The sequence below is a fragment of the Rattus norvegicus genome, chromosome 7 (assembly GCF_036323735.1).
Source record: "Rattus norvegicus strain BN/NHsdMcwi chromosome 7, GRCr8, whole genome shotgun sequence".
NCBI lineage: Eukaryota > Metazoa > Chordata > Mammalia > Rodentia > Muridae > Rattus > Rattus norvegicus.
Genome location: NC_086025.1, coordinates 26,072,991 through 26,085,766, shown reverse-complemented (window position 1 = coordinate 26,085,766; position 12,776 = coordinate 26,072,991). Strand labels below are relative to the sequence as shown.

General features: G+C 42.1%; 1 protein-coding gene across 3 annotated transcripts in view; it reads right to left on the bottom strand.

The window, feature by feature from the left end:
- The window catches only part of Bltp3b (bridge-like lipid transfer protein family member 3B), an 80,086-nt gene that overhangs the window by 63,267 nt on the left and 4,043 nt on the right, over positions 1-12,776 (bottom strand). Inside the window, exon 1 of one of the 3 annotated variants that reach the window (XM_063264009.1) lies at positions 6,548-6,682. The gene's annotated coding sequence lies outside the window, so the exon portion shown is untranslated. 3 annotated transcript variants of the gene reach the window in all.

Here is a 12,776-nt window from a genome sequence, read left to right as displayed (position 1 = left end):
CTCCAAGCTCATCCTAGACCTTGAAAATATGCTGTCAATAGCAAATATGTTATCAAATATCTAATAGTAATCAGAAACAAGTGTGTGTGTGTGATTGTATCCCACGATACAGCACGAAAGCCTAGTTTTACACAGAATTTAACAAGATATGTCAATTTTTTTCTAGTAGTTATCCAAACTGCAGTTCTTAAATAGGGCCCATATTTTAGCAAAATAGTAAAGGTTTTAAACACAGAAAAGGCAAAATACCACTGCATTGAAAACTGATCAAGTTTAGTTATACGAAAATAAAACCGGACAGGTGTAGCGGTGCGTGCCTTTAATCCCAGCTCTTGGTAGGCAGAGACAGGCAGGTCTTTGAGTCACAGCCAGCCTGCTCTATAAAATAAGTTATAGGTCACCAGGGACTACATAGTGAGACCCTTTCTCTAAAAACTTAAAATAAATGAAATACAACCACTTCAAATCTGTTATTTTATTTTTGTTAAAATTTAAAAATTTGATATTTATAAGCAAATACTTTTTAAAGATTTATTTATTTTATGTATATGAGTACACTGTCTTCAGACACACAAAAAGAGAGCATCAGATCCCATTAGAGATGGTTGTGAGCCACCATGCGATTGCTGGTATTTAAACTCAGGACCTCTGGAAGAGCTCTTAACCGCTGAGCCACCTCTCCAGGCCAAGCAAGTATTTCTTGAGTGACTTGTACACCACACTTTTCTAGGAAGCACCACAAACATGGAAAGTAACACATAAAACATTATGAAAGGTGTCTTTAATTACACTTGGTTCATGTAGAGGTTGACAGGTGTGCTCAATTTTCTGTTCCTCCCTTCTGAAACACTAACACACTGCCTCAGGGAGACAGCATTAAATTCTCAGTCTACAACTAATCACTGAGAGCGCTTGTGACTGAAAAAGAAACAAACCAACATTTTACAACAGATGCCTTCAAAACGACTCCTCATAATATTCTTCTCAACTCATCCAAGCTGGACACAACAATGACAACAACAAAAGCCTACAGTGAGTAAGAAGGCGCCATTGGTAGACACTCAAGGCTGTCTCTACAAGGATCAAAGTCAATAGAGCCTGAGCATGTGCTTCAGTGGCAGAGCTCCTGTGTAACAAGCCTAAGTTCCACATCTGATCCCTAGCACTGAAAAAGAAAACCATTACATGTGCAGATAGTGACATCATTACCGTTATATAAGTGTGTGCCCCACTGTATTCCTAACACGATTTCTAGAAAGATAAAGTGCCTTCAAACCGCTGCTCTTTTTGTTCTCTCTTAAGGCAGGGTCTCACTACATAGCCCTGAGAGGCCTAGAACTCTAGGCCTAGACCTCCCTTCATAGACCAGGCTGGCCTTGAACTCACAAAGATCTGACTGCCTCTGCCTCCCTCCCAAGTGCCACCACACCTGGCTTACAATACCACATTTTAAAGTCAAAAAGAAGGGATACTTTGGAAACACTTTCCCAAATCTGATAGACTACCAAATTATTTATCTGAGAACATTACATTATTTTTTAATGATTTATATATTTTATGTGTATTGTTGTTCTACCTGCATGTATGTCTGTGTGTATATATGAGGGTGTCAGAACCCCTGGAACTGGAATTACAGACAGCTGTGAGCTACCATTTAAAGGCTGGGAATTGACCCTGGTCCTCTGGAAGAGCAGCCAGTCCCCTTAACCGCTGAGCCATCTCCAGTCCCTACGAACATCAGATCCTTAATCTACAACTAATTGCATCGTTCACAGTCCATGCAATGCACTATATACCATTAATACGGCTCCAGGAAAGTAAGGAAAGAACAAGGCTCTTCCACAGAGACACCTTCTCTCTGACCCAAAGCTAGGCCTTTCAGCCCAATCACACCTTCCTCTACCAACATGCTCTGCTGAAAGGTAGCCACCTGCTTCCTTTCCTTCCCTCTACTCTCCTGAGTGAGTGTGCCCATGTGTGTGCGCATGTGTGTGGCTGTGTGAAAATGCACATGTGTGCAAAGGTCAGAGGATACATTTCAGCAATTGGCCTTCTCAAGTTGCCAGGTAAGGTAGCTAGGATTAGGTATGTTAACACATGGCCACAGAAAATATGAAATTTTGAGTTATACACTTTAAAGGGTGTGTAACATGTATAAATTAAAGATTTAAATAAATTTACTCAACTTCATGACTCAATATTGCTAAGAAACCAATTTCCCTAAATAGACACCTATTTAGGATAACTAAAAGTAAAATTTCATTAGGATGGTAGAAATAGTATGCTGATTTAAAAATTCATATAGAAATGCAGAAGACCTAAAATAGCTTTCAAAAGAGATGAACAAAGTTAGTGGCCTTATACAAATTCAATATTTATAAAAAAGCTACAGAAACCAAATTAGCCTGATACCAGTATAAATAATGGATCAATAAAACACAATACAGCTTTCAAAACATAGATCCAAATTTGTAGTGAATTGGTTTCCAACAAATGGGTAAAAAGAATTCAGGTGAAGAGCCAGGGCCAGCATATACTAACTATGCACACTGGATTTCACCGACATTCTCATGCATGTGTCTGGTACACTTTGATCCCAGTCACCCCACATCTCCTTTGTCTCCCTCCTGCTCCCACATTTCCTGCCTTTTCTCAACCAGTTTCTCCTCTGCACTCATGTCTCAGCTTTTGGTGCTGGCACCCAATGAGCTCAATAACGGTTGCTTACAGGAGCACGGGTGACCGACTATCTACAGAAATGTGGGCATCTTGCCGGTGGCTGCACCACTGAGGAAAATCTCTCTCCATCCACTTTGCTTCCCAATCTCAACTTATATTGCTTATTTGGCATGGTTATTTTTGTAAATGCAAAAAATAAAACAATTTTGAATAGGCAGTTTCTCAACATAAGCACTTAAAGCACAGAAGAAGGTGGAGGCCCATAGACCACATGCTGTCTTCTGTGCACAGATACAGCTTGTTCAGCTTGCACAACTATTTTCAAAACCATGAAAATAGTTCTATGATGGTTTATTTATGCTTTGGCCTAGGGAGTGGCACTATTGGCACCATATGGACTTGCTGGAATAGATGTGTCACTATGGGCATGGGCTTAAGACCCTCATCCTAGCTGCCTAGAAGCCGGTCTTCCACTAGCAGCCTTCAGATGAAGATGTAGAGCTCTTAGCTCCTCCTGCACCATGCCTGCCTGGATACTGCCATGCTCCTGCCTTGATGATTATGGACTGAACCTCTGAACCTGTAAGTCAGTCAGGACTGGGTATCTAGACTGTTGAAATATCAGGCATGGCAAAATCCCACACTTATCCTTCATAGGCTCTGCAGAAACTTGAACAGCGAGACCACAGTGTGTGATAAAGCTACTATGTGACAGGAACCATGTCATAGACAACACCATACAAATGAAAACAGGAGACAGAGGAGGCTGGGGAAGAGTGCTCGACTGGTTGTTGGTGATAAAGAACACACCTTTAGCTGGCCAGCGGTGCTGCGGCCCTCAATCCCAGCACTCAGGAGGCAGAAGCAGTGGATCTTTGAGTTCAAGGTCAGCCTGTTCTACAGAGTGAGTTCCAGGACAACCAAGGCTACACAGAGAACCCTGTCGTGAAAAAACAGGGGAAAAAAAACATAAGACAGCTTTGGGAAAGCATTCTCTGAGACCTGCTTATTTAAAGGAAAATGAGACAGAGGACATTCTGACAGGGGCAGTAAGTAATGTGGTCAACGTTTATAAAGGGCCCATACAGTGGCCATATGCAGATGTATTGTAATATAGAACAGTATACTGTAGAATACGCCATTTTCATCAGGAAAAAAAATGGTATACCTTGAGAAACAAAACAAAAGTAAGGACTTGTATTTTACATGGATATAATTTCTTCCCATGAATCAGTATTCTCGTGTTCTCAGTAGATTGACTGGTTCAATCAAGGTGGAAGGAGAATCAAATAAGGACATGAGTCCTGTTTGACTGTTGGCCCCAATACCAACTCAAGAAGTTGACTTTCATCAACCTTAGGAATTCTTTGAGGCCAGGAGTAAGAGTGCACGCCTTTAATCCCAGCACTCAGGAGGCAGAGGCAGGAGGATTTCTGTGGATTTGAGGCCAGCTTGGTCTGCACAATGCATTCCAGGACACTCAGGTCTATGTAGAGAGACTCTGTCTCAAAACAAAAGTCTTTGAGGGGAAAAAAAAAATCTGTTAAAAACAACTTTTTCTTGAAAACTTCAACACGAACCATTAAAAGATTTTGCAAAAACTTAAGGTTAGTTTCAAAACGCCTCTCTGGTAACAGAGCTAGGGATAAAATAAAGAACTGTAAGACCAGAAGGAAATTAGAACATTTAGTTGCAGAAAACTGATACAAGAACTGATAAATCTGGGTAGTGAGAGCAGAGATACTCAAAGTGTGCCAAGCAGTCTGCCATGTCTTAACGTCAGAACATGATAACCTCAGGAACCAGGCTGGTAGGATGGCGCACTTGCTGCTTCTGCAGAAGACCGAGGCTCGGTTCCCTGGACCTACATGGCAGCTCGAACTGTCTGAACTCTGTTGCTGGAATGTGCTGGGGCTCTCTGGGTCTACAGTCACTAGGCACACAGAACCAACATGCATACACACAGGAAACACTCACATAAACTATAATAAATACATATTTATAAACGTAAGGGTCATCTACTAAAAAGGAACCATGACTGGTTCAGGTGAGGAGCTAGCCTGGCTCTGTGGCACAAGCCTGTAAGCCAGTACCTAGGAAGCTGAGCAAGCTCCACACCTGCCTGGGATGCAACGTGAGTCCCACAGTCTACCTGTGTGGAAAACTTAGAAAGATCTGGTCTCAAAACCAGAAATAAAGCTAAAGGGCTAGGGATACAGCTTACTGCCAAAGCACTTGCTTAGCATATACTAGGTCCTAGGGTCTCCCCCAGAAATGGGGAGACAAGCAAAGCACAGTGAGGTAAATGAAAAGGGATTAGCCCTGGAAATAACAAGTAGTGATACACAGGATGGTTGGCACTGTGCTCTCACAGTGCTGGAGACGGGTCAGCAGGTAGCAGCGCTGATGACTCTTTCGGAAGATGCTGGGTCAACTCCCACCACCCCATGTGACTGTTCAGAACCATCCATACCCCCAGCACAAGGACACCAGACACTCTCTTCTGGCCAACACGGGCACCAGGCACACAGACAGTCATGCAAGCAAAACACCTATACATATAAAATAAATACACCTTAACAACAACCAAAAACCAGAGCACAATCATAACAGCTCATCTTCAGTAAGATAAGCACTGACAGCAGACTTATGTTAAAGGAGCAATGGAGACACTGCACCAGACTGTGGTTAGACTGTACTTCCTGAGTGCCTGGCCCAGATGGCTTACAGCAGGTAAACACAACATCAGAGTCATCCTTGAATGCCTTTATAAACAACAACAAAAACCTTAATTGCCACTACAGTAGAGCGAATTCCAAAGTTTCTAAAAGTTTGACAGTTTTGCAGCGAGAGCCAGATTCCTAAGTGCCTACAGAGAATCAAGAGGAGCAAGAACGGCAAACAAGACCATCGTGACAATATAACTGCTAAAGCTTACTAACTGCCCCACTAGTCCGGGTTATGTGATGAGTTGTATAATGTCTTTAAAATTACGTTTGTCTTTTTTTTTTTTGGACCTGACGTGTGTGTGTGTCTGTGTGTGTGTGTGTGTGTGTGTATGTGTGTGTGTGTGTGTATGTATGTATGTGTGTATGTGTATGTGTGTATGTGTGTATGTGTGTATGTATGTGTGTATGAGTGTATGTGAGTGTGTGTGTGAGTGTGAGTATGTGTGAGTATGTGTGTGAGTGTGTATGTGTATGAGTGTGTGTGAGTGTGTGTGTATGAGTGTGTGAGTGTGTATGTGTGTGTCAGTGTGTGAGTGTGTGTGTGTGTGTTTGTGTGTGTGTGTGTGTGTGTGTTATCTGAGTATCACAATTAGCTGGAGCTACGTGCTGGTGGCACAGCTCAACACTGATGATGAATCTTCAAATGAGATGCAGAAGGTAAGACAGAATGGTGAAAAGGCTGCCCAACTGCAAACAAAACCATTCCCACAATTATGACTACATTTAAATGATCCAGATCAAAATTGATATTAAACATACAATAATCCCTTAACGCCTTCAATGAGAATGAGAAGTTACCAAAACATTTTTATGATCAAAAAAGTCTTTAGACTTAGTAATCGCCTTAGACTATGAAGTCATACCCATTAAAACATCAAATGCTAGTTACTATTGCCCAATACCTGGTTGTAAATTATCAAACTCCCCTTTGCAACATCAGAAAAGGATGGCAACAACTTTCTGAGTTGCCAAACCTTGTCCTTGAAAAAAAAAGAAAGAAAGAAAGAAAGAAAAGACATTCTAAAGGAGGATTTACATGAACTGGTAGCTATCAACTTTTTTAAAAATGAAGTCATCTTTATGTAGGGCACAATCCGTGCTTACAGAAAGGAAAAGAAGATGGGGAACAGAAGTATTACCTGAGGGACAAAAGGTCCCTATTCCTGGTGAAAGGAAGCAGTCAGCTGCCAGGGTTTCTTAGACTCTTCTGGTACTCACTTAGGTGATTGTGCAATTCACAGCACACCAATCTCCACCACAGCCAGCAGGGAACGCTGTAGGGAATGGGGACACAGGGGACACAGAAGCGGGCAAGTTTAAGGGAAGGAAGGAAGAGGAGTGAAATATTCAGCTGTGATGTGCTTACAAAAACAGTTGTATCTCACACCAGATCACCACCAGGCAGACCCTGTGTAGATCTGCAAACACACTAATCACCTAGAGGTTCCACACCCTCTCCACAGCTGCCATTACTCTCCTGTGGTACATCCACTCTTAAATGCATACAAAAGCATAACAAAAATGAGCTAGCTGTGTGGAATAAACATTATGTAAAGGCTGCACTGAATAACTTAACATTAAATAAATAAATTCAGATCCTCTACAAAACAGCAACCTAAAAATAAAAATTACCACATCATTGGACTGCCCAATCAGTGAAAACTGTAGTTCTCATCTCTAAATACTGAAGCATACATAGCATCACCCATGAAAAATAGTCCAGCCTAGTGTTGTCGTTCACATCTGTACTGCCAGCACTCAGCAAGCAGAGGCAGGGGAATTGCTGTGAGTTTAAGGCCAATTTGGAGTACAAAGTGTGTTCCAGGCCAGCCTAAGGTATGGTACTGGACCCTGCCTCTTAGGTGTAAAAGAAAGAAGGAAGGAAAGAAGAGAGGAAAAGAGGGGCAAAGAAGAAAAATAACTCGTAAACCAGAGAATGTTCCAGTAATGAACTATATATATCTGTATATCCAAGTGTCTTAAAGGGTCTGGAGAAATGCATCACTCTTAACAACACTGGCTGCTCGTTCAGAAGACGCAGGTTAGATTCTCAGCACAGATGTAGTGACTCACAAGTGTCTGTAACTCCAGTCAGGGAATCTGACACCCTCTTCCGGCCTCCAGGACACCTCAGGTATGTGGTGCACATACATTCAGGCAAAAGTCTCATGAACATAAAGTAAAAATAAATAAAATCTCAAGAAAATTTTTTAAAAATAGTGTATTAGAGAACTAATGGACTGCCAAAATTTTTTAATCTAAATTCTCTGAATGTCAGGCAAAAAGGTATTGAGAACAAGCAATTTATATTCATCAAGCTTTATGTGAATGCGTGCATGCTTCCACATGCACATTCACACAACTGCATAGGCACCAGTGCACACACAAGCACACACATGCGCACACACACACACACACACACACACACACACACACACTACACACTACACACTACAAGCTTATCTGGTGCCTACAGAGGCCAGAAGATGGCACCAGATTCCCTCAAAGTGGAATTAAAGATGGTTGTGAATCACTGGGTGGATGCTGGGAACTGAAAAGGGTTCTTCTGCATGAACAGCAGGTACTCTTAACTCCTATGCCATCTCCCCCACTGATATAAACTTATTTCTCTAGGCTAATAAGTGTGAACAGTTTTTACACTCAGTTTCTACCACAGAAGCTAAAGAAGCAATGAGGAAGAATGACAATCAAGTCACTGGCCTTGACCATCAGGGCACTCTGTCCATAGAGAATGCACCCACAGGACAACAGTTTTAATACTCACTCATACATTCATACATACATACATACATACATATAAAATAAATACCAATCGAGTCTTTAAATGAAGATAAGTAAAGACTAACTTCATTAAAACTGCTCACAGAAAATGTCCTTGTAAAATGAGGCCTCCAGTAGATAAGGCACAGCCCCCCAGGGATGGGACCATCCACCCATCTCAAAATTTTTAACCCAGAATTGTCCCTGTCTAAAGGAAATGCAGGGACAAAAAATGGAGCAGAGGCTGAAGGAAAAGCCATCCAGAGACCACCCCACCGTGCGATCCATTCCATCCACAGACACCAAACCCAGACACAAATGCTGATGCCAAGATGTACTTGCAGACGAGAGCCTGGTATGGCTCTCCTCTGACTAAGACAGATACAGATACTCACAGCCAACCACTGGACTGAGCCTGGGGACCCCAATGGAACAGTTAGGGGAAGGACTGAAGGAAATTGTAACCCCATAGGAAGAACAACAATATCGACTAACTGGACCCTTCAGAGCTCCCAGGAACTAAACTACCAACCAAAGAGTATACATGGGCCAATCCATGGCTCCCACTACATGTGTAGCATTGGACTGCCTCATCTAGCATCATTGGGAGGGGAGGCGCTGGGTTCTGTAGAGGCTTGATGCCCTGCCCTAGAGAAAAGGGATGCTAGAGGTGTGAGGCGGGAGTGGGTGGGTAGAGGAAGCAACCTTTTAGAGGCAAAGGGGAGGAGAATAGGGTGGGGGTTCATGGAGGGGCGACCAGGAAGGGAGATAACATTTGAAATGTAAAAAAACATAAAATGGTTAATAAATTTAAAAAAAGAAAGAAAGAAAAGTGAAGTATTGGGGGGAGGCAGTAATCATGAAGCAATTGCCTCAATGACAAAAACACTTCCACTGTTATTGCCAGACTAAATGGTTGCATAGTCTAAATTGGGTCATAAATTAAAAAGGGAGGGCATCTCTATTTCATAAAGAACAGATACAAATTAACATATTCAAAACCAAACTTCCAATCTCTGATAGCCTGCTTCCCCAGAGGTTATCAGCAGTCATCTCCAATTTAGTTAACGGCAATTCCATCTTGTCAATGGCTTCCATTGCTCTTTTTTTTTTTAAAGATTTATTCATTTATTATATATAAGTACACTGCAGCTGTCCCCAGACACACCAGAAGAGGGCATCGGATCTCTCTACAGATGGCTGTGAGCCACCATGTGGTTGCTGGGAATTGAACTCAGGACCTCTGGAAGAGCAGTCGGGTGCTCCTAACCACTGAGCCATCTCTCCAGCCCCCCATTACAGCTCTTAAGAGAACTCTTTTCTTTTTAAAGATTTTTATTTATTTTATGTATGTGAGTACACTGTCACTGTCTTCAGACACACCAGAAGAGGGCATCAGATCCCATTACAAATGGTGTGAGCCACCATGTGGTTGCTGGGAATTGAACTCAGGACCTCAGGAAGAGCAGTCAGTGCTCTTAATCGCGGAGCCATCTCTCCAGCCCTTAAGAGAACTCTTAATATGTATTTATCTGACAGTCTACGGGGCTCTACCTTCCAAGTACATCTAGAAACTGACCCTCAGCAACTCCAAGGTATCTATCTTCCTTGTACTATTTTTTTCACCTGCATAGTTAACTGTCTCCATCGGCCTTTCACTTCTTCTCTTTCCCATTGCTCATACAGCTGCCAGAGTGATCCTTTGCTAAGAAAGAAAACTAGTGATTTCCAACCTCACTTCAGTATAGAAACTTTGTCCCAGTAAATATAGAAGTAAAACCTGAAACTAGGGGTTGAGAGATGGCTCAGTAGGTAAGTGATTTGCTGCTCTTCCAGAAGACCTGGGTTTGGTCCTCAGGACCCACAGGTGGGTAACAGGTTGCAGAGATGAAGGATACGAGAGGCCTTGTGGTCTACCAAGCCTGTGCTGGCCTCTAACTCACAATGGAGCCAGGAACTTCCTGAGTCCCTTCTCTGTGTGACACACACTAGGATTGTAAGTATGTCCTGCCTTGTCTCCCCATTTCAAATGTGGCGCCCTAGATAGCACTCAAGGCCCTGTGCACATTAGCCAAGCACTCTAGATCTGAAGTTAGAGAACTCATATCTTTTGTCCCCCGAAGGTCTGTTTTTGTACTTCAGCATGATCTGGACTTTGCTGTCGAGAGGAGATCAAACCCAGGGCTTCAAGCATGCCACACAAGCTCCTCATCACTGGGGTACTCTCCCCAGCTGTGGCCTGTGTTTTCTTTCCTACTCCACTCTATTTCACCTCACTGGAGGCCTCAGCATATTTCATAATAACAAGCAAGCTACCACCATCAGGCCATTTGCATTGGCTCCTACCACCCCTTTCAGGTGTCTTGTGAAATACATTCCAGTTGAGCATTACTGACCGCCACATCGGGACTAACTACAAACTCCATCCCTACATTCCTACCCCCTTTCTGTTACTTTTTTTTTTTTTAAGATTTATTTATTTATTAAGTACACTGTAGCTGTCCTCAGACACACCAGAAGAGGGCATCAGGTCCCATTACAGATGGTTGTGAGCCACCAAGTGGTTGCTGAGATTTGAATTCAGGTCCTCTGGAAGAGCATTCAGTGCTCTTAACCGCTGAGCCATCTCTCCAGTCCTTTCTGTTACTTTTTAAACTGCATCTAACACCCTGTTACATGTTTCACTGTTTACTACTAATTGATTATCCTTATCCTCTGATTAAAATGTAAACACCATGAGTCACAGTTTTCTATCGATGTTTCTCATTGCTATGTTCTCAGTAGTACAGAGCAGTATTTCATATAAAGCAGGCACTTAGTAACTTACTTGTTAAAAATTAGTACAGCTAATGTCAACATACATGTATTACATTAAAATGACTACTATAAAAAAACCAAATTTCTTTTAAATAATCTCAAATCTTGTAAAAGTAAATTCATTTGTAATCCAAAAAGTAACCAAGTTTTCTCTCAGTTGCCTAATCTAAGTTAACTGACTCACAAATTTCATACAGCAATGCAGTTTAGAAATAAACTAAAACCCCTAGAACAGAACAGAATCAATTAAAATCATCTTGCATCTGAAATGCTTAATATGTGGGGTGTGTGTGTGTGTGTGTGTACATGCACGTGTGTGCTCAGAATCTGAAATACACATATCCCTACAAACTTTCAAGTTTTATTACAAAAACGTGGGCCAGAGGTTCAGGCTCAAGCCTGAATTCATAGCACTTGGAAGCTATCAAGAGTCCCAAACAGGAGCTGATGAGATAGATGGCTCAGTGAGGAAGGATGCTTGCCACCAAACCTGATGACCTGAGTTCCGTTCACATGACCTACAGGGAAGAAAGAGATCCAACTCCCACAAGTTGCACTCTGACTTTCCACATGTACATCATAGCATGCATGTACTCTACACACACAATAAATACTTAAGAAATGTTAAGTTTCCAGCAATGCTGAGCTAAATAGCAAGACCTTGCCTCAAAAAAAAACAAACAACAACAACAAAAATAGTCATGTAAAAACTTAGTCTTTGAATAGAGGTATAGTTACTTAGAAAGTGACTTTGTGCACAAGTTTGTATACAGATACACATATGTGCACACAGATGTCAAGGCCAGATGTTAACACCTGATGTCTTCTTCACTGACTCTCTTTTTTACCTTTTCGGATAGACTGTCTCACTGAACATGGAACTCACCAACTCAGATGTATTAGCATGCCAGTGAGTTCCAGGAAGCCTCCTGTCTCCACCTTCCCAGCCCTGGGATTAAAGGCATATGCTGCTGCATGGGGGTTTATATGTGGGTGGGAGGGATCTGAACGCAGGTCCTCATGGTTGTGCAGCAGATACCTCCCCCACAAGCCAACTCCTCAGCCTGCACTCACCCTTTTAAACTGTCTTTTCCCCTTAGTTTACAAAACAACTCATACTGAGATATTCAGGTTGTCTCTCCTACTTCTATCCTTGGAGTTGGCCTGGACCCAGAACCCTTTCAAATCTGGTTCTCTAAACACAGTAACAAATAGATACTGAAGGTTCCGAAAGATACAGCAACCTTTCAGTACATGAGTTATTCCAAGTCGTTTGCAGATGTTATATTTCTCCTTTAGATATTGTTCCTGAACCCAGACTCCACAAACAAGACTTCTATACTAACTATATCCTTCTATTAGCTGGAATTACTTCTTAGCAGTCACCCACAACCCAGGTATGAGGTTGAGTTTCCTTAACACAGCAAATGAGGCCCATGAAAATCTAATTTATTTAAACCTAATATTGACACCAAAATGAGCAGCAATCTCAACTCAAAATAATTCTCACTCTAACCAGATCTTTGCTGTCTGTGATGGTTTGAATGTGAACATTCCCCACAGGCTCCTATATTTGAATGCTTGATCCTTACTTGGTAGAACTATTTGGGAAGGATCAGGAGGTGTGGCCTTCTTGGAGAAGGTGAGTCACTAGGCAGTGGGATGGGAGGCAGGCTTTGGGTTTCGTCCATGTTATTCCCAGCTGGCTTTCTTTCTTTCCTTGCCTTGTGCTTATGGATAAGGATGTAAGCTCCAGGGTTACATCTGACT